The following is a 25,262-nucleotide window of genomic DNA, read 5'->3' as shown; positions in this document are numbered from 1 at the left end:
TCCCTCATTGCAAAGAGTGTGGCTTATATTAATATAGAGATAGCAGAAGGCATCCACCCTGAGGAATTACAAGAGAAGCATGTGCTAGCTTGCATGTTCATACTCATGCTACCTTCCCCTGATTTTCAAAGCCACTGACATGCAGTCTCGAAGCAGACATACACCTGTCAGCTTTCCACATAATTACTTTCAGCAATGATGAATTGAAAAAAATGTACTAATGCACTCATAAATCTACCTTCATCTGTCTCTACAGATGGTATTGCAGGAAGCAGTGAGGCACAGCCAAGAGCAAAACAGCATCATTACAGGACTTGTGCACCACATGGCTATATTCTGGGATAAGGCGATGATAACCATAGGAGGCTGCACTTGACGATGGTGCACACAGACTCCAAAATTCATCATTACCACCAGCCAACTGAGGAAGAGTATTTGAGGATCAGCATCTCAAACTTGAGACTAAGGTCATGGTTGACCAGACAACAGTCATCCCGTGCTCCTACATGCTTTGTAGACTTGGGGACTAACACCTCACACTATATATTTTTACTATATATATATATATATATAGATATCCTCATGGATAATTTCTAATATTTTAAAAACTGGACAAAGACCTTTTAAAACATCAGAAGCTATGCTTGTCTGTGGCTCCTAAACAAAAGGACCTGCAATAGCAGTAGTATAGAAGCTTACACCTCCTTATCTCTGAAGAGAAACTAATGATCCCCTTTGGGCTGCAGAGACCAAATTGATACAGAAATATACAAAGGTCATCTATTTTTATGGCAGATCTGGCCAACTGGCGCTTATTCATCTTCTAGGATAAAGAACCCCACAACCTCCCTTTCAAGCCTTAATGGTTGGAATATTTAACAATCTCAGGGACCCAAACAAAAAGGTTACACACCCTTTGTAAAAGCCAGCGTGGTGAAGTGGATCTATGTGATATGGACCTAGCTTGTGGAACCAATAACATTACTTTGTGGAACTGCAATGCTCAGTTTACCACTTTACCATTTGGTCTCTGTCCATATTTAACATCTGCCCTCATCTACAATGTTTCTGTTGGAACCTCTGTACTTTACGATCAAAACTGATTCATCTATGCATACATATCTCTATGTGTGAAGTCACCTCCATTGGAAAAGTTAATTATACAGCATTGATTTTAAGCCTGCTGACCTCTACGTAGGTTGAACTTTGATTCAGGATTTTGGACTCATGTGAAGTAATAATTATTTTCTCTGTTGTCTTTGCCCGATAAATCTTTCTTTTCTCTATCCCCTCTTTACTATATGAGTTCATAGGAGGGAAAACTGCTGCCCTCGTCATGAATTTGCTGTGTTCAAATAAACTAACCCTTTGAGTTCATCCTATTTATAGTTTGCTGCAGGGTTAAAAATAGATAATTGGATCACACCAAATGGAGGGACACTACTGCTTATAAAGGAGGGGACCTCCTTCTGCACAAATGGTGAGAGGAGAAATCAGGGCTTTTTAAATTAACCCGACCCCTGCCATAACACAATCTTCAGCAGGCATCTCTGATCACTGGAGATTTATTATAATTAATACCATTACAAGATATAGAAATTATCCATGAGGATATCTATATATATATATATAATAAAAATATATAGTATGAGGTTTTAATCCCCAAGTCTCCAAAGCATGTAGGAGCACGTGATCACTGTCTTCCGGTAAACCATGACCTAAATCTCAGGTTTAAGATCCTAGTCCTCAAATACTCCTCCTCAGTTGGCTGGAGCTAATGATGAATTTTGTAGTCTAATACTAAATCCAATAGCAAGAAAGCAGTCCAGCAGAATTGTCCTCTTTCTAGTAAACATGCCAATCCGAGCTGTAATCCTCAAGGCCAGCTAACCAGCTGTGCTGGGCAGGACACATTGGGCGGGATACTCCGAGTCTCCGTGCCGAAATCGTGCTCAGCGCGGGTGCGGAGAATGGGGCGCCAGATCCGCGATCGGGTCTGACGCCTTCCCAGAGAATCGCTGCTGGTCATGCTCGTGCAGTCGACGCGGCGCCGGTCGGGGGCCATTGAAAGAGGCTCCCACAGCGATTCTCAGCCGACAGCTGGCTGAGTTCCCGTTGCCGTGGTTCACTCATGGTTCCACCCGGCGGGAGCTCGGGTTTCTTTCTCCAGGAAAGTCCAGAGTGATTCGCGTCTGTTTTTTCACGGGTGTGGGGACATAGCCCCATTTTCAGAGAATTCCACCCATTGTTCGTATGTCTGACAGTGGGCTCCCAGGAAACCAAAGGAAATACTTTCAGCATATCCTGAAAGCATCCCTGCTGAGATCAAACATACCCATCGACTCTTGGGAATCATTGCCTTGTGACTAAACAAAATAGAAGATATTTATCTGGGAAGGCACTAAACACATTAGGAGACTTCATAGATTGCATGCAGAGGTGAAGTTGAGGTTTTGGAGGGAGTACATAAACCGTTAAACAATTCAACAGCCTGGCCCTTAAAGCACCATCCACTACCAGGTGCCAGATCGCTCATTGGACTTATCAATCAACCCTGAATCCACTGAAATGGATTGGAAGCAAGTCAACTTCAATCCCCAGGACTGCCTGAAGAAGAAAGGAAAATTCTGGGGTGTATTGACATAGAGGGAGAGGAAGTAACATTGAGGGATATTGGGCAACACAAATAAGTGCAAGGTTTTAGAAGTTGAGGCAGCTCTAGGGGAGAAGTGGCTGATCAGAAAGCCATCACAATTAAAATAAATAGTGACCGGGATTATCCATTAAGCAGCTAAATGGTTTCACAGCAGAAACCACCTAGTTGCTTTTGATGCGACGAGCTGTCAATCATAACAAGAGTGTTTATTGGAATTGTGGTTAGCATCAAAACAGAGTAATGGAAATGCATTCAAGCATGAAGGGAAAGATGAATAAACAATCCACCAAGCAATTGTGTCTGGACCTAAAAATTGTCAATGTCTGCAGAGTGAAATGTATTGCTATGTGAAATTGAATGGAAGGTTTGCATCTCAGGCTGTTAGGGGATTTGAAGCCCTTTCAAGTGTACTTGGTTTTGAGGAACTCTCTGGCACTTTTAACAGCTGTTCTTTTAAAGATTTTTGACTGAGGCAGGAAACTGCAGTGATTTTGCACTATAGCGCCTGCATTGCTCTCCAGTTTTCAGGCAGGGTAGACTGATGGGGGTTTCTGATGTGAGGTCTTATGGGGGTGACCTGTTATTCCTATGATGGGGCGGGATTTGTGATGTGGCGGGGAAGGTGCACACGTCAAAACCTCGGGATCGGACCTTTCACTCAAAATGGCGGCCTGATGCCAGGATTTTGACAAAATCCGGCAAACTCTCCACCATTCATAAATTTGCATGGTAAACAAGAAAGACCTGCACCTGGGACTCTCTTCAAGTGAGAGTGGAGACCAGTCCCGATTCTCCACTGGCGGGAGCTCTTCGGCTCCAGAAAGGAGAATTCTGGCCTGTCTGTTGCAAAGATGGTGCTGAAGGTTGGATGATCTGCCATGTGTATTCAAGAACTGACTCACTGTTGAACAGAAACAATAGGTACATTCCAGAATTAAAGATGTGAATTACACATATCCTAAACCATCAGAAGGCATTCCTCAATTGAATGGGCCTTTTTGAAACAAAGAAGGTAATTGTATTAACCCCCTGAGGATGAATGTCCCAAAACAATAAACTAGTTGTGGCTCAACAACCTATATCCGTTTCGGCATGGGTTTTCTCCGAATTGTCCGGTTTCCTCTTACCATCCAAAGCTATGCAGGTTAGATGGACTAGCCATGTTAAATTTCTCCCTAGTGTCTAAAGATGTTAGCTGGATTGGCCATGATCAAAGTGCAGGTTTACTGGGATAGGGTGCAGGAGTAAGCCTAGCTCTCTTGGAGGGTCAGTGCAGACCCGATGAGCCGAATGACCTCCATCTGCACTGTAGAGATTCTATGGAAATTTATATACACCACTATATTTGTAAAATAAACAATTGTGCGAAGTCACGTGGGAGGGAAGCCATGTTTGCCTCTTTTAATCTTTAAATGCAGAAAGTGAGGCACAGCAGCAGTCAAGGCTGTAGCACTGTGCTTTCAAGAACTGGAGGTTGTCACGTCTTAAGGTCTCCAAGCCTGTTTCATTTCTGGCCCACCAATATAAAAAACTGACTTCCTAGTTTGAGACAACAAGCAGCTCACTTCATGACTTGCAGAAATTCTAATGCTTCCTGAAAATTCTGAAATGACTTTGGCACATGACTTAGCTGTTGAAGTCACCTAAATTATATTTCAGGAGTGAAGACTTTCTCTGGCCTTACAATGCATTTTCTTTAGAACAACACCACTGGTCATTGACTTCAGAAAGCAAAGTTCTGTACACACCCTGCCAGCATCAACGGGGCTGAGGTAGAGATGGTCGACAGCTTCAAATTCCTAGGTGTGCACATCAGCTAAAATCCGTCCTGGTCCACCCATGTCGATGCTACGACCAAGAGAGCACAACAGTGCCTATTCTTCCTCAGGAAAGTAAGGAAATTCGGAATAGCCACATTGACTCTTAACAACTTTTACAGATGGGCCATAGAAAGCATCCTATCTGGCTGCATCATAGCCTGGTATGGCAACTGCCCAGCCCAAGACTGCAAGAAACCTCAGAGAGTCGTGACTACACGTGACCATATACAAATACAAATACAATCCATGTGAATTATGAACTACTTTTTAATATAACTTGTACAGGTGCATTATTATTTCCAACTGTTCTTTCCTGAGTGTGTTTGCATATGTGATCGTGTAAGTGCGTGTTGTCATGTTTTATTTTGGGTGAGTGGTTAAAAAAACAGTCATCTTTCTTTTTTTAACCACACAAAAAGCTTGCCGCTGATTATTCAAATTGTTCAAGCACACACGCGCACACACTCACATTCACACACATACACACTTACACATATGCACCTCTCAAAGGCTTATTAATTACAGAGTTGGGAAGGCAACAGGTATTCCACCAATTCTCTCAACCTGACCGCAAGACACATAAGACGCAATCTTGTCTAAGTCTAGCTCCAAATGGACACAGGCTTCATCAGTCTCTTCGATATCATGAATGGTACTGAATGTGTTGCAATCATCAGCAAGTATCCTCAATTCTGACCTTATTATTAATGGAGAGATGCCCATTGATGAAGCCGGTGAAGGTGGCTGGGCTTAGGACTACCCTAGGAACTCCGGCAATGATGTCTGTGACTGAGCTGATTGACCTCCCAAAGTCACAAGCATCTTCCTTTCTGTTACATATGGCACCAACCAGTGGAGAGTTTTGCCCCTGATTCCCATTGACGTGTGCTCCTTCATGTCACACTTAGTCAAAAGCTGCCTTGATGTCAAGTGCAGTCACTCTCACCTCACGTCGTGAGTTCAGTCCTTTTGTCCCTGTTCGGACCAAGTTCGTAATGGGGTAGCCAGGTGAGTGGCCCTGCCAGAACCCAAGCTGACCATCAGTGAGCAAGTTATTGCTGTGTAAGCACCATTTGATAGTACTGTCAATGACACCTTCAATTACTCCAGGCTCACCTCCAGCTTTTTTAAGTTAAACCTCCCCAGGAACAGAATGGGGAGTCAATGATGGAGGGTAGCAGTAAGCTATTGTTGTGTCACTAGGCTGCTGGTTTAATGCCCAATGGTACCCAATGTTCTGCCATGGAACTTGAGTTAACATTAGTGCAGTACAGTGCCTAAGAGCCAAATGACTACCATGGCATTAGTGTCCTTCTGTGATGACTGGCATTAATCCAATCCCTCAGCTCGTTGGATCTCACAGCAGTTGGACAAATCATGCCATGTGTGTGGCAAGGTAATGTTTGCAAAATACTCCAGTTACCTTGACATTAACAATGTCCCTATCAATATATGTAATTTCTTTGTCCATCTTTTTAATGAAGGCATTAATCCATTTAATGTTGTATTGAATTTTGTAGGAAAGCATTAGTGCGTTGATTACTGTTATTGCAAATCATAAAACTGTTCATTGACCTAGCACTGACACTCTTCACCTTGATGAGCACAACATAACATGAGGTTGGTACTGAGGGGTTTCAGGCCCAGAAAGAGTATATATTTACTTCTTGCTTAATTTTACAAATCCTTTAATCTCCCAGTTTTAACAATCATACGGTCACAGATTCTGTCTAATATTTTGCATGAACACTCCTCAGAAATGTTTCTGCTTCATGTGGAAAAGGGACAGGTATATTTTTTTTACTGACATTTTTCAGTCATTGATCAGTTCTAACTTGGATAACAGCTGTAAAATAAATAGACCACAAAATTCAGTTCCATAGTGCTGGTAGCTTCAGTCTACAGGCACAGACTTAGTAACAAAATAGCGTCAATGCCGTCGTTTACAGACATACAGCTGAATAGGCATTCAGTAGAATGAAGGACAAAACACCCTCGACCTCCAAAACCAACCAGCTCTGTTTAAAAGGATCGTCAACAACTTGCAGACTCGGTGTTGATTACTTTCTACTGGCTCTGTTCAGCGTGTGGAAAAGCTAGGTGGTTCGAAGAGTTGGTTGCAGTTGACCCTGCAGAGAGTGATGTTGCACATCTTGGGGAAGACATCCTTTCTGACTTCAAGGACTCAGATCGTAACATCCATGCCCGGCCATTAGTGGCAGGTGGACCAGAGCAGCAAGTAAGTAGACAAGGGGCTGGATTCTCCATTTTGGAGACTATGCAGCCGTGAAAATGGTGGTCTTATACAGCATCAAATGGCCACCGATTCCCCGTTTAGCTGGGGGCTAGCAGGGAGGCAGCGTAGAGCTCGCAGCTCCAGCTGGTGATACAGCCCCCAGCATTTTCAGTTCAGAGGCCGCGTATGCACACGGCGGCGACCTACAGTGGTCACACCGTGCTCCATGGCAGATCCAGCCCGCAGACCTGGACCGCCAAAGTAGTGCCCCCCCATCGGCCGCTCGCACCCTCCAGACAGCCCGCCCACAGAGTCCCCAGCCCCGAATGAAGGCCGCCCCGCCCCCCCCGCTTCACACTGATCGACCCTCCCTCAACTGTGGCGACCCCGGACTGAGTCCGCAACTGCCACGCGAGGTTCCTGAACGGCTGGGACCATGAGAATCCCGCGTCGTCAGGAATTTGGCCGGTCGGGGATGGAGCAAAGTGGGGCGGGACACAGGCAATGGTCTGAGGCACTGGATAATCGGTGCAGCATACTCCTAGAGTACGCCGCTTTTCAGGGGACAGAGAATTAAGATACCGGCGCCACTCCCGATTTCGGAGCCAAAACGGATTCTCTGCCCCGTCGCCGAACGCGATTTCAGTGAGTGGAGAATCCAGCCCAAGATGCTCATCGGTGTCGTAGTTGGTGGTAAGTAGGGCTCTGCGCAGGACCCTGTACTCACTCAGGATTTCCAGCAACACCTCTATTCATAACTCAGCTAGGAGGAGTGCATTTGTCACCTGGAATGTGGGAAAGAGGTGTTCACTCTGTCACCTCCTTGAATTAGACTTTTGGCCTTATAACAGGGCAAGGACAGTGCTGCTAATGGCTGGGAAGGTGACCTCAGGCTTTAACTTCTTCCTGGCTGGATCCTGCAGGTGACATCGTAAACAGCTCCAAGATTAATCCATCAGAAAGTAACCATAATAATGTGTTTAGAAAAACAATGTTTGATTAGAACATGGGAACATGGTTTTACAAAGGGAAACTTTATTTGACAAAGTTATTAGAGATTCTTGTGAGGATGTAACTCGTAGGATAGATGAGGGGAACCAGTAAATGTAGCATACTTGGACTGCTGAAGGTTATTAGATGGAGTGCCATATGAAAGGTTAATACACAAGATAAGGGCTCATGGAGTTGGGGTGATAAATTAGCAAGGATAGAGAATTGGTTACTGGACGGGAAGGAGAGAGTAGGGATTATTGGGTCATCTCAAGTTAGTAGGCTGCGACGAGTGGCGTGCAACAAGGATCAGTTTTGGGGCCTCAGCTATTTATGATCCATGTTGCAATAAGCCTTTCCCCGATGACTGTGACAAAGTGCCAGAGAGCAATGTAACCACATTTGCTGATGATACAATGCTAATATATAAGCTGTGAGGAGCACACAGGGAGACTGCAAAGAAATATAGACAGGTTAAGTGAATGGGAAACAAGATAACAGATGGTATATAATGCGGGGAAGTATGAAGTTATTCACTTTCATCGTAAGAATAGAAAAACAGAACATTTTTGAAAAGACATGAAATTATAAGTGTTGATGATCAGAAATGTGCCCGTACAAGGAGTGCAAAATGTTAGTGCACAGGGTGGCACGGTGGTTACCACTGCTGCCTCACAGCGCCAGGGACCCAGGTGTGATGCCGACCTTGGGTGACTGACTGTGTGGAGTTTGCATGTTTCCCCGTGTCTGTGTGGATTTCCACTGGGTGATCCGGTGTCCCTTCACAATCCAAAGATGTGTAGGTTAGGTGAATTGGCCATGATTAATGTGAGGGGCTGCAGGGATAGGACGGGGGAGTGGGCCTAGGTGGAGGGCTCTTTCGGAGGGGCGGTGAAGAATCGATGGGCCGGATGGCCTCCTTCTGCACTGTAGGAATTTTATGATTCAATTAGATTCTCGATCCACAATCTAATGAAGCGTCACGGGGAAAGGGCAGGAAAGTGGACATGAGGAATTTTGGATCAGCCATGATCCTATTGAATGGCTCGAGGGGTCAAATAACCTACTCCTGTTCCTATTTCTTATGGTCTTTTGGTACAATAAACAATTGGGAAGGCAACTAGAATGTTGGTCTTTATTGCAGGAGAATTAGAGTACGGGGAAAAAAACGTCCCCTGGGATTTTAGTGACATGCTGGATTATTGTGTGCAATTTTCCATATTTAAGGACGGCTCTGGTTGCATTGGAGTCAGTGCAGTAAATGTTCATTCAACTGACCCCTTGGCTGAGAGGGTTATCCTATGATGCGACGCTGAGTAAATTGGGCCTACATTATCTGGAGCTCAGAGGACTGAGAGGTAACGGTATGATTCTTGCTTGGGAGTTTCCATTGCGCTCAAATGCGAGAGGTCCTGGGTTCAAATCCCAGGAGCGTTCGACAAAACCCGTCTCTAGGTGACACGGTGATACAGTGGTCAGCACTGCTGCCTCATAGTGCCAGGGACCCTGATTCAATTCTGACCTTGGTTAACTAACTGTGTAGAGTCTGCACATTCTCCCCGTGTCAGCGTGAGTTTCCTCCGGGTGCTCCGGTTTCCTCCCACAGTCCAAAGGTGTGCGGTGGATGCGCCATGCTAAAATTGCCCCTTAATTCCAAAGATTAGGTGGGGTCACAGAGATGAGGATCAGTGCAGACTCAATGGGCAGAATGGCCTCCTTCTGAACTGCAGATATTCTATGATTCTAATCTCATTGAAACACACAAGAATTTGAAGAGACTTGACAGGGTAAGAACTGCAAGGTTCTTTCTTCAGACTGGGAATCTAAACCACAGAGGCACAGTCTCACGAGAAGAGGACAATCATTTAACACTGGGGTGAGAAGAAACCTCTCCACTCAAAGAATTATGAATCTTTGGAGTTCTCCACACGAGAGACTTGTGGATGCTTCACTGTTGGATATACTTAAGGCTGAGATATGCCGGGCGAGATTCTCCGGGTTGGATTCTCAGATTTTGAGGCTAAGTGCCGATGCCGGCGTGGAAACAGTGATGTTCGACCACAGAAAAAACGGCGCAACAGCTGCACCGATTCAGCTACTTGAAATGGGCGCGCACCATTGCCATGTGGAACGCAATCAATTCCATGGAAAATAGTGCCGGATTCGCCGGGTCCGCGATTGGCGCTCATGAGGCTCACGCGCCGCAGCCTCACTTCAACCATTTTTTTTCTTTTTTTTTAAATTTAGAGTACCCAATTCAATTTTTTCCAATTAAGGGGCAATTTAGCATGGCCAATCAACCTATTCTGCATATCTTTTGGGTTGTGGGGGCAAAACCCACCCAAACAGGGGGAGAATGTGCAAACTCCACACGGACAGTGACCCAGAGCCGGGATCGAACCTGGGACCTCGGCGCCGTGAGGCAGCAGTGCTAACCCACTGTGCCACCCTGCTGCCCTAGCCGCACTTAAACGATCCACTCCCCACACACACACCGTCCCAGCCAACAAGGCCATGGTTCAGGGACGCTGAGCTGGACACCCTCCTGGACACCTCCTGGAGAGAAAAGTGACCCTATACCCTGGCCTGGGAGGAAGGCCGCCAGGCGCCGCCGTTCGCCGTGCCTGGGTGCAGATGGCAGAGGTAGTCAGCGACATGGACAACATCGCTGGACTGGCATGCAGGGCCACAAGAAACTCCATGACCTCCTCAGGGTGGCCAGGGTGAGTCGGCTGCTCCATGCCCCTGGCACTAACCCCGCACCCCCACACACACCAGTAAACGGGCCCCTCTGCCCCGGGGGACAGCTGAGCCCCCACCCTGCCCCACATGTCAGCACCCATGCCATCCGCCATGGCCAGATCCCTGGTCACTGAGGCCACCATCCACCCAACCCCTAGGCTGCATGCATCGGACCGTCTAACGGTGTCATTGTATGTGTTTCCCTCATACAAATGCTGGAGCGGGAGAAGACCGGAGGGAGAGCACCAGACCTGTGGTCCCTCACCAAGCCCGAATAGAGGACAGTGGACGTGGTTGGTGGCCCGGTGTAAAGGGAGGTCACCGAGGTGGAGTTCGGCGGTGGGCATGGAAGTTAGACCCCGATTAGTTGCGGATTCCCATGATGCGTGTGTGGTGACCAACGCCGCCCCTCCCCATATCCCCCTCAACCCATCCACCCCCACAACCCCCGGCCCGCTGTCCAATCATATCGTTTTGTGTCTTACAGGACCTGCCGGAGACAGGACCAATCCATCCAGAGTCCCCAGCCAGTTCTAGAGCCATTGCCCCCCGGACAGCTGAGCACTGATGGGGAGAGCGGCCTGAACATCAGCCCTCCGTCCGAGACTCAGGACACCCCAGAGCTCATGTCGGACGATAACGCAGTCTTTCTGTCACAGCTGTCTCCAACACCCCAGGGACTATCACCTCGGTGGGCACACTAGTGAAGAGGCTCCTGGGACACTATCTGGTGTGCACCACACAGTCGGTCCGGTACAGCAGGTGGAGGTCGGAGCACCCAAAGAGCCGGGCGGTCGGAGGGCAGGCCGCCCCAGCAACCAGCTGCCATCCAGACAGGTCCCAGGCTTCTGGAACATCCAGTCCAGCCACAGTGCAGGTACAGTCAGAAACCCAGACAACAAGAGAGGATGACGGCAGGCATCCATAACCTGCAGGCCCAGGTGGAGGAGCCCATCTGTGTGCAGGAGCAGGGATTGGTCCGGGTCATAGATGCCACCCAGGCTGACACCGCCTGGGTGGCGTCTGCGGTGCAGGCATAAGGGGCAAGAGTTTTGGCTGAGGATCAGCATGTCCAAAGCCTGGGACATTCTGTGCAGGCGGGGGCTGCGGCCTAGGACAGGGCTGCCCACTCACAGGCAGCCATCTGCCAGAACCACCTGGACATTGCAGCAGCGCTCCACAGCATGGCCCAGTCACAGCAGGCCATGGCTGGGAACATCGGCGGCTTTGCCAGGTGCCGGGTGGGCTGGCCCAGACCCAGAGGGGGATGGCCCAGTCACTGGCTGATGTGGCACAGACCCTCAGGGTGGCGGTGCAGTCGCAGCGTGATGTGGCTCAGTCCCAGACGGAGTGTTCCACTCCCTGTGTCCACGATGGCATGCCCGGTCCAGCAGGTCCTTGAATGATGGGTGCCGCCGGTATACCCCTTCCCTGTCGGTATCCGGCAACGGCGGTGCCCCGGTCCTAGTGCCTGTCCCTGCTGCCAGGGGTACCATTGGCTGGCACTGCCCTCAATTGAGGCTGCCGTGAGTGTGGCCCTGGGTGATCCTCTGATGGGTGGCAGCCGGTTGAGCGGGGTGTTTGGGGTAGGGGGGGTTAGGGTGGGGTGCTGGGGTGAACGCACCATTACGACCCGTGTCACTGTGTAGAACCAGGGGCCGAGGTGGGTGATTGGTTGGTGGTCAGCAAGATGACTGCCGTAACGGCGGTCGGTGCCTGGGCACCGGCCCAGTCCTGTGGTGGGGTACCCCGACTGCTCGGCCAATCACTGCCGGCAGCCCACAGTCATTCCACTCCATGTCCTACCTCCTCTCTCTCATTCAGCAGCCACGTTGACTGGTTCACGGTTTTTGAAGCCACAAGTAAACCGCACTGTCGGGAACTCGGCCCATCGGAGACAGCGAATGGTGAGGCCCCAGAAAATAGGGTGTCAAGCCCACTAATGATATGCTGACTGTACATGAACGCCGCGCGGTGAACAAAGCATTTACACCATTTTGGGGGGCACCGGAGCATCCCGATTTGACATCAAACTGGCAGCCGCTGCACTTTTGGCGTCAGAGGCGGTTCTCCGCCCAATCGCGTTTGGTGATTTTGGCGGTGGCTCACGGAGAATCCCGCCCCGTATTTACATAGAACATAGAACAATACAGCGCAGTACAGGCCCTTCGGCCCACGATGTTGCACCGAAACAAAAGCCATCTAACCTACACTATGCCATTATCATCCATATGCTTATCCAATAAACTTTTAAATGCCCTCAATGTTGGTGAGTTCACTACTGTTGCCGGTAGGGCATTCCACGGCCTCACTACTCTTTGCGTAAAGAACCTACCTCTGACCTCTGTCCTATATCTATTACCCCTCAGTTTAAAGCTATGTCCCCTCGTGCCAGCCATTTCCATCCGCGGGAGAAGGCTCTCACTGTCCACCCTATCCAACCCCCTGATCATTTTGTATGCCTCTATTAAGTCTCCTCTTAACCTTCTTCTCTCCAACGAAAACAACCTCAAGTCCATCAGCCTTTCCTCATAAGATTTTCCCTCCAAAGCCTCCACGTCCTTCCTATAATGCGGTGACCAGAACTGTACGCAATACTCCAAATGCGGCCGTACCAGAGTTTAGTACAGCTGCAACATGACCTCATGACTCCGGAGACTAAGAGCTGGATTCTCCGTTACTGAGGGTTTTACGTGAAAAAAATCGCCGCCGCCCCTTCACCGATCCTGTGACCGGTGAGGGGCTAGCAGCCGCACAGCGTAAAACCCCCGGCTCCCATGATATAAGCGGCCAGAGAATGGCCGGGTCCATGGCTGCGCATGCGCACGGCGACGACCTGCAGTGGTCGCGCAGTAAAACATGGCACCGGCCATGCATACCTGACCTGGCTGTCATGATATCCACTCATGTATATAATGAGATGCAGACAGGCAGTGATTGACACACAGGATGACCAGTAAGCACACAACACAGTGCAGCCAATCACCAGACAGGACACTACCACTATAAAGCCGGAGGTCACTAGGTTTCCCGCTCTCTCTGGACCCAGCCACTGAGACAGTCAGAGTCCACGAGCAAGTGCAAACACCATGCGGTAGCTAGTAAGTCTGGTCAGGCTACTACAAGGTCTCCATTCATTTCAGTATAGTGTCGACCTACAACTGAATATGTATATCAGTTCTATCATTGAATAAAACAGTGTTGGATCTTCTCCAGTGTTAGACGTCTGTTTCTAGCTTCCCTGCATCGAGTGCAGTCCACATCAAACGTACCTGCCTAACACATCATGGTACCAGAATGATACTGATCTTGACGGACCTACCTCGAGTGAATCAGCATTGACCAGTGAGCAGCCTCCTCCGCAGCTCCACATCTCCGGCAACCTCGGTGCCAATTGGAAAATCTTCACGTAAAAGTTCCTCTTGTACATCGAGGCCTCCGACCCCGAAGCAGCATCGGATGCCAGGAAGATCGCGCTATTTCTCTCCACCACAGGGGACCACGCCATCCACATCTACAACTCCCTTACGTTCGCTGACGGTGAAGATAAAACAAAATTCAAAACAGTCCTGCTGAAGTTTGACAGCCGCTGCGACATTGAGGTGAATGAGAGCTTTGAACGGTACGTTTTCCAGCAGAGGCTTCAGGGTAAGGACGAACCTTTTCAGTCCTTCATGACCCATCTCCGCATCCTAGCGCAGTCATGTAACTATGACTCAACGGCTGATTCCATGATCCAGGATCAGATCGTTTTCGGGGTCCACTCTGACTCCCTTCGGCAGCAGCTCCTGAAAGTCAAACAGTTGACCGTCTCTGTCGCTATCGAGACGTGCGTTGTCCATGAGCATGCTAAGAATCGTTACTCCCACATCAGGGAAGCAGAAACTGCAAAGCTGGCCTCCCACGAGACGGAACGGGTGCCGACCATTGCACAAATGCAGGGCCTGAGCATCGAGGAGAGTGGCCGTTTCGCACTCTTTTCCCGGGTCCCTGCACATGCGCGCCACGACCGAGTGGACGATGAGCCCGACAACCCGACTGCGAGGTGCATACATCGACTGACCGCACTGTGCATGCGCGATGGCGCACGGAACGCGCTGACGTCGGCGTCATGACATGTCCGTATTGTGGCTCCGCCCATTTAAAGCGGCAATGTCCGGCAAAAGGATGGCGGTATCTACAGTGTGGCAAGCTTGACCACTATGCAGCCCTTTGCAGATCTGCTCCACCGCTCAGCAGCCAGCGATCCCAGCTGCGGAGCAGAAGTGTCCGCTCAATACAACAAGGCATGCCAGATTACGATCCTGACAGCCCAACAGACCTTGATGCTGAGTGCCTCAAGTCCCCATACTGGGTGGGCATCATAACTACACATGCGCTGCCTTCCACCACAACGGCGAAACACCTCTCGAACCTCAGTGTGGATCCCGATGACGAGTGGTGTACTGTCCTCACAGTTAGCAAGGCTCGCATCCAACTTAAATTGGACACCGGCACATCAGCCAACCTCATCTCAAAATCCGACCTCGACACCATCCGGGCCCGACCAAGCATTCTTCCACCGGCCTGCCAGCTCCTTGACGACAATTGAGTCTGAAGAGATAGGAGAGGTCTTGAACGAGTACTTTTCTTCTGTATTTACAAATGAGAGGGGCAATATTGTTGGAGAGGACAGTGTGAAACAGACTAGTAAGCTCGAGGAAATACTTGTTAGGAAGGAAGATGTGTTGGGCATTTTGAAAAACTTGAGGTTAGACAAATCCCCCGGGCCTGACGGGATATATCCAAGGATTCTATGGGAAGCAAGAGATGAAATTGCAGAGCCGTTGGCAATGATCTTTTCGTCCTCACTGTCAACAGGGGTAGTACCAGGGGATTGGAGAGTGGCGAATGTCGTGTCCCTGTTCAAAAAAGGGACTAGGGATATTCCTGGGAATTACAGGCCAGTTAGTCTTACTTCGGTGGTAGGCAAAGTCATGGAAAGGGTACTGAAGGACAGGATTTCTGAGCATCTGGAAAGACACTGCTTGATTAGGGATAGTCAGCACGGATTTGTGAGGGGTAGGTCTTGCCTTACAAGTCTTAATGAATTCTTTGAGGAGGTGACCAAGCATGTGGATGAAGGTAAAGTAGTGGATGTAGTGTACATGGATTTTAGTAAGGCATTTGATAAGGTTCCCCATGGTAGGCTTCTGCAGAAAGTAAGGAGGCATGGGATATTGGGAAATTTGGCCAGTTGGATAACGAACTGGCTAACCGATAGAAGTCAGAGAGTGGTGGTGGATGGCAAATATTCAGCCTGGATCCCAGTTACCAGTGGCGTACCGCAGGGATCAGTTCTGGATCCTCTGCTGTTTGTGATTTCCATTAATGACTTGGATGAGGGAGTTGAAGGGTGGGTCAGTAAATTTGCAGACGATACGAAAATTGGTGGAGTTGTGGATAGTGAGGAGGGCTGTTGTCGGCTGCAAAGAGACATAGATAGGATGCAGAGCTGGGCTGAGAAGTGGCAGATGGAGTTTAACCCTGAAAAGTGTGAGGTTGTCCATTTTGGAAGGACAAATATGAATGCGGAATACAGCGTTAACGGTAGAGTTCTTGGCAATGTGGAGGAGCAGAGAGATCTTGGGGTCTATGTTCATACATCTTTGAAAGTTGCCACTCAAGTGGATAGAGCTGTGAAGAAGGCCTATGGTGTGCTAGCGTTCATTAACAGAGGGATTGAATTTAAGAGCCGTGAGGTGATGATGCAGCTGTACAAAACTTTGGTAAGGCCACATTTAGAGTACTGTGTACAGTTCTGGTCGCCTCATTTTAGGAAGGATGTGGAAGCTTTGGAAAAGGTGCAAAGGAGATTTACCAGGATGTTGCCTGGAATGGAGAGTAGGTCTTACGAGGAAAGGTTAAGGGTGCTAGGCCTTTTCTCATTAGAACGGAGAAGGATGAGGGGCGACTTGATAAAGGTTTATAAGATGATCAGGGGAATAGATAGAGTAGACAGTCAGATACTTTTTCCCTGGGTGGAACAATCCATTACAAGGGGACATAAATTTAAGGTGAATGGTGGGAGATATAGGGGGGGGATGTCAGAGGTAGGTTCTTTACCCAGAGAGTAGTGGGGGCATGGAATGCACTGCCTGTGAAAGTAGTTGAGTCGGAAACATTAGGAACCTTCAAGCAGCTATTGGATAGGTACATGGATTACGGTAAAATGATATAGTGTAGATTTATTTGTTCTGAAGGGCAGCACGGTAGCATTGTGGATAGCACAATTGCTTCCCAGCTCCAAGGCCCAGGTTCGATTCCGGCTTGGGTCACTGTCTGTGCGGAGTCTGCACATCCTCCCCGTGTCTGCGTGGGTTTCCTCCGGGTGCTCCGGTTTCCTCCCACAGTCCAAAGATGTGCAGGTTAGGTGGATTGGCCATGATAAATTGCCCTTAGTGTCCAAAATTGGAGGTGTTGACTTTGGGTAGGGTGCTCTTTCCAAGGGCCGGTGCAGACTCAATGGGCCGAATGGCCTCCTTCTGCACTGTAAATTCAATGATAATCTATGATTAATCTCGGACAAAGGTTCGGCACAACATTGTGGGCCGAAGGGCCTGTTCCGTGCTGTATTTTTCGATGTTCTATGTTCTAATGGCAATGCCATAGCTGCCAGTGGCTCCTGTCAACTAGGGGTTTCCAACAAGGCGATCAAGGCAACACTGCGGTTTGAAATCGTCGGGCCTGACAGAGCGTACCTGCTCGGTGCTCGAGCCTGCAAGCTCCTGAACCTGGTTCAGCGAGTCCACACCATGTCATCACCGGCGACAGCCTCGCCTGATGGAAATTTGCAAGCCGACATAGATGACATTATCACACAGTACCACAGCGTATTCGAAGGAATGGGCACGCTCCCATACCAATATAAAATCCTGATCAAGCCGAACGCCACCCCTGTAATTCATGTACCACGCCGGGTGCCGGCATCCCTTAAGGATCGTCTGAAGAATCAATTACAGGACCTCCAAGACCAGGGCATTGTCATGATATTCAAACACACACATCATGATGGACACACTAACAGGCAAATCAGAGTACACAACACCACAACCAATCACAGACAAGAACACCAACCACATAAAAAGCACGAGCACGACACCTGGAGGTCAGTAGGTCTGGGGAGAAGGAAGCATGAAAGAGCTGTTGAAACACCACAAGCAGGGAGCCCCCCACGTGCAGAGTGCAAAGACCAAGTTGTAAATAGTGAGTTTAAATAAACAAGTGTTGTACCATATGCAACTGTGTTGGCTCTTCTGTGTGTTAGAACACCCAACACCACATGGTACAGGAGTGGATCGATACCTGCCTACCAACCTGCCATTCTGGACATGGACCACACCGGCAAACCGCAGCCGATGCAAGTCACGGGGAACCTAGGCACCAACTGGAAGCTCTACAGGCAGCGATTTGACCTGTACATCCGTGCCACCGAAAAACAGAATGTCTCGGATGATTCGAAGATTGCAATGCTCCTCTTCTACGCAGGCCCCCACCCAAATGATGTCTTTAATTCACTGGTGTTCGAGGAAGGCGAAAACCAGGCCAAATATGACACGGTCATCCTCAAAATGGACCAGCACTTTCAAACTGAAGTAAACGAAACTTTCGAAAGATACATCTTTCAGCAACGCCTGCAAGGTAAGGAGGAGCTTTTTCAACCCTTTTTGACGCACCTCCGGATTCTAGCGCAGTCCTGCGGTTACGGCACCACCACAGAGTCCATGATCAGGGACCAGATTGTTTTTGGCGTTGCCTCCAGTGGCCTACGCCAGCAGCTTCTTAAAATAAAGAGCCTCACCTTAGCGTCTGCTGTGGAAGCCTGTGTCCTCCATGAAAATGCGACCTGCCGTTTTGCCCGATTTCAGGCGTCCGAGTTGGCACGGAGGGGGTCCCCAGCCGTCGAATCGGCAAGCCAGGCCGCCCACGACGTCGAACGCATCCAGGCCGTCGATTTCTTCCCGCCCCACGGCCCGGACGACAGCGGCCGCTTCCCGCGCTTTTCGCGGTCTCCCGCGCAGGTGCGCGCCAAGAATAACGGCCACAACGAGGGACGCACTGCGCAGGCGCGCCCACCGCAAGATCGCACTGCGCATGCGCAGTGGCGCAACGAACGCCGTGACGTCATGACGTGCAGCAAGTGTGGAGGTCTACACTTAAAAGGGCAATGTCCTGCAAAATACCAACAGTGCAACAGATGTGCCATGATAGGCCACTACGCAGCCCGCTGTCGTGCGGCTCAACCCATGGATCCGGCGCATCCTCGACAACCTCGCACACGAGTCAGGACCGTCCAGCCCACGCATCAAGACTTCCAGTTAAGTGATGCAGATGACCAGGATGACTTCAGAGTTGCCGTCATTGATGTCAACAAGGTCAATGCCATCAATCCAGACGATGAGTGGTGTGCCACCCTGACGGTCAACCGATCGCGCGTCGCCTTCCGTCTGGACACCGGCGCATCCGCCAACCTGATTGCTTACTCTGCAGTCCAGGCCATGAAGGTCAAACCACTCATCACACCATCCCGGCTTAAGATGGTTGACTATAACGGGAACGTTATCCCGTCCGTAGGATCTTGCCAGCTACAGGTGACTCACAAGAGGTACACGGCCACACTCCCCTTCGAAGTTGTGGGCTCATCAAAGGACTCGTTACTGGGCGCACAAGCGTGTAAGGTCCTTCACCTGGTACAGCGCATCATGTCTCTCTCTCCAGATGAGATATCCGACTTCCCGGATGCTGAGTTCCACGCGAATCTCCATTCCCTCCTCGCTCACAACCAGGAGGTTTTTGAAGGCATGGGGACATTGCCACACACGTACAAGATTCGACTCAGACCGGACGCCATCCCTGTCGTTCACGCACCTCGCAGGGTTCCTGCGCCTCTCAAAGACCGCCTCAAGGCACAACTGCAGATTCTTCAGGACCAAGGGGTCCTATCCAAGGTCACGGAGCCCACGCCATGGGTCAGCTCCATGGTCTGTGTAAAGAAGCCCTCTGGCGAGCTCCGTATATGTATAGATCCAAAAGATCTGAACAACAACATCATGCGGGAACACTATCCCATCCCAAAACGAGAAGACCTCACCAGCGAGATGGCGCGAGCCAACATATTCACTAAATTGGATGCGTCCAAAGGATTCTGGCAGATCCAACTGGACCCGGCCAGCCGAAGACTATGCACATTCAACACCCCTTTTGGCAGATTCTGCTACAACCGGATGCCATTCGGCATCATTTCGGCATCTGAAGTATTCCACCGCATTATGGAGCAGATGATGGAAGGCATCGAAGGGGTACGTGTATATGTGGACGATATCATCATTTGGTCCACCACTCCGCAGGAACACATGCATCGTCTTCGACGTGTCTTCACCCGCATACGGCAAAATGGCCTGCGTCTCAACCGTGCGAAGTGTGCTTTCGGCCAGACGGAGCTGAAATTCCTCGGGGACCACATCTCAAGGTCCGGGGTCCGTCCCGATGCAGACAAGGTTAGCGCCATCACAGCCATGCCACGACCGGCTGACAAGAAGGCTGTCTTAAGATTCCTGGGCATGGTCAACTTCCTTGGGAAGTTCATTCCCAACCTGGCTTCTCATACAACAAACATGCGCCATCTCGTAAAAAAATCGACGGAATTCAACTGGCACCAGTCGCATCAGCAGGAATGGGAGGAGCTCAAGCACAAACTGGTCACGGCACCAGTGCTGGCCTTCTTTGACGCGACTCGCCCTACAAAGATCTCAACAGACGCCAGCCAATCTGGTATTGGAGCGGTACTCCTGCAAAAAGACAGCACGTCATCATGGGCCCCGGTTGCGTATGCCTCACGAGCCATGACCCCTACCGAACAGCGCTACGCGCAAATCGAAAAAGAATGCCTGGGCTTGTTAACTGGACTGGACAAGTTCCACGACTATGTGTATGGCCTGCCACGATTCACGGTCGAAACTGACCACCGCCCCCTGGTCAACATCATTAACAAAGACCTGAACGACATGACTCCTCGCCTCCAGCGCATCTTACTCAAACTCAGGAGGTACGATTTTGAACTGATCTACACTCCGGGGAAGGAACTCATAGTGGCGGACACTCTTTCCCGAGCAGTGAGCACACCACCAGATGCGGAGGGGTTCGTGCGTCAAATTGAGGCACACGTGACTCTGACAGCAGCAAATATGCCAGCTGATGATCCTTGTCTGGCCCACATACGCGCAGAGACGGCGACTGACCCTCTGCTGCAGCGAGTGATGCGCCACATGACGGAAGGGTGGCTAAAAGGGCAGTGCCCCCAGTTTTACAATGTGCGAGATGATCTCACCAATATAGACGGGGTCCTTATGAAATCGCATAGGATCGTCATTCCACACAGTGTGCGCCAGATGATTCTTCGTCAACTACACGAAGGCCACTTGGGTGTCGAAAAATGCAGACGAAGGGCCCGGGCGGCGGTATATTGGCCGGGTATTAATGAAGACATAGCCAACATGGTGCTCAACTGCACAACCTGTCAGAGGTTTCAGCCGGCGCAACCTCCGGAAACACTTCTACCACACGAGATGGTGACGTCCCCCTGGGCGAAGGTGGGTGTTGACCTATTTCACGCGCTCGGCAGAGATTACATTGTTATTATAGACTACTTCTCAAACTACCCGGAAGTCATGCCTCTCCATGATCTGACGTCGTCCGCAGTCATTGGGGCCTGCAAGGAAACGTTTGCTCGCCATGGCATTCCAAGGACTGTCATGTCAGACAATGGACCTTGTTTTGCCAGCCGTGAATGGTCGTCCTTTGCCGCAGCATATGGTTTCACTCATGTGACATCCAGCCCTCTGCATCCACAATCGAACGGGAAGGCTGAAAAGGGTGTCCACATCGCAAAGCGGCTCCTGTGCAAGGCGGCTGATGCCGGATCGGACTTTAACCTTGCCTTGCTGGCCTATCGATCGGCCCCGTTATCCACGGGCCTCTCGCCAGCGCAGCTACTAATGGGTCGCTCCCTCAGGACGACGGTACCTTCCGTCCTGGCACCGACAACAGACCATGAGGCGGTTCTTCGGGACATGCAACTGCAGCGTGATCGCCAGAAAGGTCGGTACGACACACGAGCGACGGACCTGCCCCCCCTGTCCTCCGGAGACAAAGTACGCGTCCATCAACCGTATGGTGGCTGGTCAGCACCGGCCGAAGTCCTCCGACAAGTGGCTCCCCGCTCGTTCCTGGTTCGCATGCCGGATGGTTCCGTGCGTCGCCGCAATCGGCGCGCCCTTCGCCGACTTCCACGTTCACAGCCACACAACACGCCAGATCCTCAACAGGCTTCCGAGGATGACTTTGTGGAGCTGCCGCACATCACGCCCTTTCCATCGCCACCCATGGCCATGCCTGCACAGCAGCCGGTGGTTCTTGATCCACCCTTAAGGCGGTCAACCCGAATTCGTCGCAAACCCATTAGAATGGACTTATAATACAGTTCATATGTTTAATAAGTTGGACAATTTTACATGATAACCTGTTGTTGTTTATCGTTCCAGATGTCGTCTGACTGGACAACTGTTCAAAATTTTTTTTCTTCTTCTCTCGTTCGCATTTCTGTTATGTTATGGTACAACTGGATTCATGTGACGCACTCGACATCGCCCCATGTACATAGTTCCGTCATAGACACATGCTGCACACGACACACACACACTCTTAGATGCACTCACGTCACGATCATATTTATTACCACGTAGGCACATATCTTTGTAAAAAGGGGGGATGTCATGATATTCAAACACACACATCATGATGGACACACTAACAGGCAAATCAGAGTACACAACACCACAACCAATCACAGACAAGAACACCAACCACATAAAAAGCACGAGCACGACACCTGGAGGTCAGTAGGTCTGGGGAGAAGGAAGCATGAAAGAGCTGTTGAAACACCACAAGCAGGGAGCCCCCCACGTGCAGAGTGCAAAGACCAAGTTGTAAATAGTGAGTTTAAATAAACAAGTGTTGTACCATATGCAACTGTGTTGGCTCTTCTGTGTGTTAGAACACCCAACACCACAGGCATCATATCGAAGGTCACAGAGCCAACAGACTGGGTCAGCCCCATAGTCTGTGTAAAGAAGCCGTCAGGGGAGCTTCGCATTTGCACTGACCCTAAGGATCTAAACCGCAACATCATGCGGGAGCATGACCTGATCCCGAAGCGTGAAGAGTTGACCAGTGAGATGGCTCATGACAAATTCTTTACTAAGCTGGACGCCTCCAAGGGTTTTTGGCAAATACAGCTGGACGTGTCCAGTCACAAGCTGTGCACGTTCAACACCCCGTTCGGTCGCTACTGCTACAACCGGATGCCTTTTGGGATCATATCTGCCTCCAAAGTATTTCACTGCATCATGGAGCAGATGATGGAAGGCATCGAGGGGGTGCGAGTATACGTTGATAACGTAATTATCTGGTCCACAACGCCCCAGGAACACATCGCTCGCCTCAAGAAGGTATTCCAGAGAATTCATGAACATGGTCTCCAGCTCAACAGGGCCAAGTGCTCATTTGGTCAATCGGATATTAAGTTCTTGGGTGACCACATCTCGCAGCAGGGCATGCGGCCAGATGCCGAATAGGTCTCGGCGATTAACGCCATGAAGACGCCGGAGGACAAGAAGGTGGTCCTCCGCTTCCTCGGGATGGTCAACTTCCTCGGGAAATTCATTCCCAATATGGCATCCCACACCACGGCCCTCCGCCATTTCATCAAGAAGTCAACGGAATTCCAGTGGCTACCCACGCATGAAGAGGAATGGTGTGAGCTGAAAGTAAAGCTCACCACAGCCCCGGTTCCAGCGTTCTTCGACCCAACCAAGGAAACCAAGATATCGACTGATGCAAGCCAGGACGGCATTGGGGCGGTGCTCCTTCAGCGAGATGACTCCTTCTCCTGGGCTCCAGTGGCGTATGCCTCCAGGGCCATGACACCCACTGAACAACGGTACGCTCAGATTGAGAAGGAGTGTCTGGGCCTCCTGACAGGGATAGTCAAGTTTCACGACTACGTTTACGGCCTGCCTAAATTCACGGTAGAAACGGACTACAGGCCTCTAGTCCATATAATCCAGAAGGATTTAAATGACATGACACCTCGGTTACAGTGAATTCTTCTTAAGCTACGCCGCTATGACTTCGAACTTGTCTACATGCCAGGCAAAGAGCTGATCGTTGCAGATGCCTATCCAGGTCCAATACCACACCGTGTGAACAAAGTGATGTGTTGGGTAGGCTGGGTCGATGTGGACTGCACTTGATGCAGTGTCGCGAGAGACAGACCTCCAACACTTAATAAGATGCAACATGATTTTATTTAACATCTAAACTATTATCCATGTTCAATTGTGGGTTGACACTATGCTGACTTGACTGGAGACCTGATACTAGCCTAACCAGACTTACTAGCTACCACATGGTGTTTGCACTGGCCAGCTCACTAACTCTGACTGTCTCAGAGGCTAGGTCCCAAGAGAGCGGGAAAACTGGTGCCCTCTGGCTTTATTGTGGTCGTGTCCTGTCTGGTGATTGGCTGCTCTGTTCTGTGTGCTTACTGGTCATCCTGTGTGTCAATCACTGCCTGTCCGCACTCCATTGTATACATAGATGTATGTTATGACATCTCCCCCCACTTTTTTTTTTGTTCTGTATTGTGTGTGTTGAGATATTAAATATTAAGGTGCATGTGCGTGTGGATGTGTATATGTGCGTGACTATATACAGAATGTGCTAAAATGACCTTATGTACACAGGAAGGTGTCGCTAGTGCAGATATAGGGCAGATGAAACGGTAACAACAATATTTACAGAGGTCAAAACGATGAGGCAACACAATTGTGCAAAAGTTCAGTCTATAAGTTTAGTTTCTGCGGCTGGCGACAAATTCTGGTTGACTGCCTCAAGGGTGGATCAGGGGCCGCCTGCACTTGGATAGGCGGGACCGCCGCCAATGCGGTGGTCGCAGAGGTCGGCAAGATTGCTGGCAGATTGGTGGCCTCGTGGTAGGGCACATCCGGAGGAAGCATTGTGTGAGGCGGGACATCATGGTTAGGTGGCGGGCGTGGAACTCTGCGCAGCGCCCGTCTGTTGCGTCGTAGGAAGGAGCCATCAGCCATGCGGACGAGGAACAATCTCGGGGCCACTTGTTTGACCACCACAGCTGTGGCGGACCAGCCGCCGTCAGGGAACTGCACACAAACACGATCAGTTGGGACCAGCTCGGGGAGATCTGTGGCATGAGCGTCGTATGCTGATTTCTGTTGGGCCCGAGACTGCTGCATCTTTTGTATGACTGTGAGGTGGTCAAGGACTGGAACATGGATGGCTGGAACTGTGGTGCGCAGAGTGCGATTCATGAGCATCTGTGCGGGAGACAACCCAGTGGACAGCGGGGATGCTCTGTATGCCAGCAGCGCCAGGTTGATGTCGGAGCCTGAGTCTGCAGCCTTACATTGTAATCTCTTTACTATATGGACCCCTTTTTCGGTCTTCCCGTTTGACTGCGGGTAGTGGGGACTGGAGGTTACGTGACAAAAGTTGTATAGGCGGGCAAAATCAGACCATTCCTGGCTGTAAAAACAGGGACCGTTGTCACTCATCACCGTGAGCGGTATCCCATGCCTGACAAACGTTTCTTTGCATGCTTTAATCACCGCCTTCGACGTGAGGTCGAACAGTTTCACCACTTCAGGGTAATTGGAGAAGTAGTCGACCAGGAGGACATAGTAAC

The sequence above is a fragment of the Scyliorhinus torazame genome, chromosome 4, assembly GCF_047496885.1.
Source record: "Scyliorhinus torazame isolate Kashiwa2021f chromosome 4, sScyTor2.1, whole genome shotgun sequence".
In the NCBI taxonomy this organism is placed as follows: Eukaryota; Metazoa; Chordata; class Chondrichthyes; order Carcharhiniformes; family Scyliorhinidae; genus Scyliorhinus; species Scyliorhinus torazame.
The sequence above is the reverse complement of the archived record's forward strand: the minus strand, read 5'-3'. Positions refer to the sequence as shown.